This window comes from Acinonyx jubatus, chromosome F2, assembly GCF_027475565.1.
Source record: "Acinonyx jubatus isolate Ajub_Pintada_27869175 chromosome F2, VMU_Ajub_asm_v1.0, whole genome shotgun sequence".
Taxonomy (NCBI): Eukaryota; Metazoa; Chordata; class Mammalia; order Carnivora; family Felidae; genus Acinonyx; species Acinonyx jubatus.
This window is the reverse complement of record NC_069394.1, coordinates 32,445,534-32,450,600: the sequence shown is the minus strand read 5'-3', so window position 1 is coordinate 32,450,600 and position 5,067 is coordinate 32,445,534. Positions and strand designations below refer to the sequence as shown.

The following is a 5,067-nucleotide window of genomic DNA, read 5'->3' as shown; positions in this document are numbered from 1 at the left end:
GGCAGCGTGAAATGGGGTCTAGGTGTGTAAAGCAGTTTGCTACAGTTAAGTGTTTCGATCTTTATATACACGTACAAACCTAGCCTTTCAGACATGACTGTCGCTTTTATTTAGTGCATTTCTTCTCTCATATTTCAGTTCCTTTTCTGTGCAACTTGGGTTAAAGCAGGGACTGAACTTTTAGCTCAAAGCAGTTTTAATCAAGTAGAGATACCGTTCTTGAAGACTTTCACTTTTTCAGAGTGATTATTCATGGGTTTAACTAATTGCCTTTTACTTTTTAATACTAAATTCATCAGGTCCCTCTGTTTAAATGTTGTGTTTTGTAGTACGACGCTGTGCTTATTATGAGATATGATTATAAACATTAAATGTAAATGCTTTTTTAGTTCATGGCTGTCGTCTAGGTTGTTAATAAATAATTAATATTAATTGATTGTATGGCACAAAGACCATCTGATTCTACTTGGGAATACTTTGTTATCTTCTCAATTAGCTACATTAAATTTTTTTTTTCCTATCCTTCTATGTCCACCTCATATAACTGAAGATTAAAGCGTTGGAACTAATTGCTGATGCTACACTTGTGTTATAGGTCATAAAACATTTTAGTGGCTTATTTGAATGCTGTGATTTATTAACTATCAAAAATACTTGAAAGTTCTCTCATTTGAAAGTGAACAAATATCATATTTATATATTTGTTCACAGCGATCATTGCCTACTGATATATGCAAACATATGTATTATTAATATACATGCATTTTAGACTTTTATTGGATTCAATTTGGGGTCACAGTGATAATCTATGCAAATGTGGACACGCTTCTCCCCTTGGACTATTAAGGAGAATGAAAAATTAAAAGGTCTTTGAATTGTTATATTAGAGCAGGGCTGTCTAATAGCTGGAATTTTGGGGGGGAGGAGTGGAATATTTAAATACGGTTTGGCCAGCTGTAAAGTCATTTTGGTTGCAACCTATCGACATTTGTCTCCTTTTGCCTGTCCGGGCATAACAGGCAGTTTTGCAGATGGAGAAGTTTGTCTTGGTACTCAAAGTCATTAGTGTGATAGGTCTCTCCCTCCAGTTTTAGCAGTGTATAACAAGTGTGGCATTATTATTATCATTCTTACTACAAAGAACACTGTTGCTTTTGATATTGTGAGTCCGATAGAAGTTCGGAAAATATCAGCAAGAAATGCTTTCTGAAACAATAGCATTTCACACAACTAATGAAACTGTATTTTAAACTTGGAAGCATCCAGAATTTGAAAATAAAGCTTTGGCACTGCTGATAAAGCATACCCAATTTAGAGCAAGTATGACAAGCAAAAGTCAGCTTATACCAGAAACTCTGAAGACAGTCAATTTAAAGGACAAAAAGGTTGTTGGGCACAGTTTTTTTTCTTCTTTTACTGCGTACAGTTCTCTGCTATCTAAAATTGTGATTTATGCAGTATTTTAATATTTTGCTTATTCTTTCCCCTTGGGTGCTCTCTGGGCAGCGATAAAAAGGCGACGCTGAAAGAGCACCATTAATTTGCTATGATGACTGGCCAGATAAGAGGAGATAATGGGAAAGATAAGCGGAGAAGATATACCATCAGAAACCCGATTATTACCATTAAAATTCCAGCCCAGCAATCTGCAGAAGCCTGATAATTCCTTCTCCGTTTCCACCACTTTGGATGATAAGGCAAAAAATAGTCACTCAGTGCTCCTTGATTAGACTGCCTGGATTTCCTGATAATACAGTGATAAATTATGTATTTTGCCCCCATGTTTTGTCCCCAAATTCAGATTTTTTTTTTCCTATTTCAAGACTATATTTTCTGCCCTCCCCTCAGAAGCTTTCTCTCCTGAGCTATTATTGTAATCCTGGTTTGATAAAACGCCCTGATAGGACGGGAGGTGTTTGGTGTGGGAGCCATATCATGCTATCAGCCCATCTCCTCACACAGCTGCTTGCTGTTGTTGTTTTTAGCCTTATCACCTCCTGCCAATATGCCAATAAATTGCCCAGATTGTTCTCCATTCTGGGGCTGCACTGCAAAATTTATGACAGAAATGATGATTTTTTTTTCTTTTCCCAATGCATCTCTTTATGATTAGTAAACGTGTTGTGTGTGCAGTTTTACTGTTATTTTCTTCTTCGAGCTGTTGTCTCTAGTAATGTGTTTACTGCCCTGTGTGTCCCCAACTTCAGTCACACTTAAGTGTATCGACTCTGGGTTCAGGAAAACATTTTTTTTTTTTTTTGGCAAATGCTACCCAGTTGATGTGGAGGTTGAAAGGGGTGGGAAGAACTCAAATACTTTATTTTCATATAAAATGAAGAAAAGGCACTCTTCTTGTTACCACTAAAGTACAGTTTTCATAAAACTTTTACCTTGCTCGATGTTTTCAGACATGCAGGACATAACTGCGCTGTGTACATCATGTGCCAGAGAATTTTTGGTGAAGGAAAAGGAAAGACTGAATTAAGAGGCAGAATTTTTCTTTTTTTTTTTTTAAAGTGAAGTAGATATTTGGAATTAATACACACTTTGAAAGTAAAATGGTCCATGCTAAGAATCATCTTGTTGGCAGTTCTGCAGAGGGGCTTTTGTAGGAGTTGGAGTCCGTTCATATTGAATAAATTACCTTTTTGTTATTTGAGATGATCTAATAATTTCAGGCCGTACGAGTCCCTACCTTGCACACTGGCATTTTCATGTTTTGTGCTTTTTTTTTTTTTTTTTTTTTTAGGGTAGGCAATATTCAATGTTTTATTTACAAAATGATTATTGTTTTAAAATGATAATGTTGCACATTAAATTTGTTATTTAATATTTGCCAATGTGAAAATCTCTAACTGGATCTTCTTTAGAACCTCAAACTTACGTTTTGTGAAAAAGTGACTATGGTTATTTTTTACTGTTTGAGCGTAGGGTTTTTTTATTTTAGGGTTTTCTGTAGTAACGTTCAATACATAATTTGGGGGTTGATTATCTATTGTATTATTATTCGTATTATTTTTAAAAAGGGGTTTAGGAATGCTACGCATATTTGAAATACATTGATCACTTATACTCACTTAGGGTGTCTTGCTTTTTACCTGCCAAATATTAAGCAGGTTTTTTGCTTTGAAACAAATTACTCATTTCTTCTGAATTTTAAGGATAATTAAATATGAAATCAAAAAAATAAGCCTTTTTCTTTGGTTTCTGATATGTCTCATGTTAGGAAGTTTATCTTCTACATTTTCGACTGAGTAACATTTTGGGAAACCTATTTTTACACTGGCCATGTAAAAAAGAAACATGTATCCTGTATGATATTCGTTTTATTGATAAAATAGATGGATTGGTACCCTTATTTATAAGGTAACAAAATTAATTTCTTTATCTATAAATTTGAAATGTATCAATGCATAGAATTTTTCTAAAAAAAATGTAAGAATATTTAGTAGAATTTATAAAATAAGGCAAATTTCAGTTTTTTTAGGTCTTAAAGAGCATACAAGAAAGTTTACCTCCAAAAGATCATTGATCATGAAGTCACTTTTTTTTTTTTAAGTTCAGTGCAGTCAGCAATGCAAACATAAACGCAGTAGCGTTTCCATCTGTCGTTGCTATAAAAGAGTTTTAAAACTTGGTGATATGACTTGGAATTAAAAGAGTAGCTCTTATATTTCCCACTTCTGGTAACTTTCTAAAGTGGCTTATTTGAAAAATTATGGGGCAAGAAAAACTATGGGGTTTAATGTCTATCACTTTATTTTTTTAAACAAACAACTTTGAATTTTTCTATAACATATAATTGGAGACCTTAAGAGTCATATAATTATATCGGCCCAACTACAAGGGGTATAGCATCTCTTTGAATTTCGCATAAAAGAACAATGTTCGCTGTAGACATACAAGGTTACCAGTAATCGTAATTAAAATTTAAATCTAGATGTAGAAAATATGATGTGACTTGCGTCATGTATTATTTAAGTTGGTGCTATTAAATTGTGAAAGAAAACAATGCAATTAGAGGAATTGCCTCTGATTTTTACCTTATGCTAATTTAAAATTGTATTTTGTACTTAAGGGTTAAGGAGAAGATTTATACATTGATATGTTTGGGGTTAATTGTGGGCATAAATGAAGATCTTCTTTGATTATAGCAGTTGGCTAACCTATATCAGTATTTATGTTTGCCTGTATATAGCAGTGTAAATGAAGTTAACTTTGTGCTACAGTTAAGGTCATTCACTTCTGGTCTTGAGCTATGCAAAGCTTCTCATCCGTGTTATTTCCGTTTATCCGTGTTTGAGTAATATTTTAGGACTAATGAGCTCTTCCTTTACATGACAAAAACGAAGAAGTGGCACACTAATTAGCCCATTTTGCTACCAGTTGTTACCACTGGAAAAAGTTTTGAGAGAATAGATTGAAGGTAATATGTTTGCTAAAATGAGATTTGGGAGACTAGATGGATTTCTCGTGTGGATATTTTTGCACTTTCATAAAACTAAGGCAAATCAAAAGTGGACTCACCATTTGTATTTTGATCACTTCCCCACTTTTCCATATGTAACTTTTGCTTAAAACATGTATTAAATAAATACACTGATTTTACTCATTCTACATTCTTTTTTTTTTACATTTCAAGAAAACACCTTCCCAAATGAACTTTCCTTCAAAATAACGTAACGTATATTCAAGGTTTAAGTACTCCTTAGAGGAACTTTTTTGATTTTGGGCTACACCGTGTGAAGAATCTAAGATTAGGTTTATCTGGGAATAAAATACACTTTTTAGGAATACTTTTCTTTCTGAATGCAATCTTTTTCCACTAAGAAGTATGAGTGAATATGGTAACTTGGGGAGCCCTTACCCTCCAAGTTACGTTCCCTCGGAGCTTTTGTTACTTTCCTAGTTCCGAAGGACTAGTAGGACATTTCAGAACACTGCAGGTATTTTGGAAACCCTGTCTATTTCAACGGCAGCCACTGTGTGAAAGTATCAGTTCGTTCCCTCACCAAATGAATAACAGCAGAAGTCCGTTAACTTCAGTCACCAGAGAATGTGTTTCCA

General features: G+C 34.1%; 1 protein-coding gene across 2 annotated transcripts in view; it reads left to right on the top strand.

Annotated features, from left to right (window-relative positions):
- The window catches only part of ZFPM2 (zinc finger protein, FOG family member 2), a 464,096-nt gene that overhangs the window by 2,071 nt on the left and 456,958 nt on the right, over nt 1-5,067 (top strand). The gene's annotated exons all lie outside the window — the stretch shown is intronic.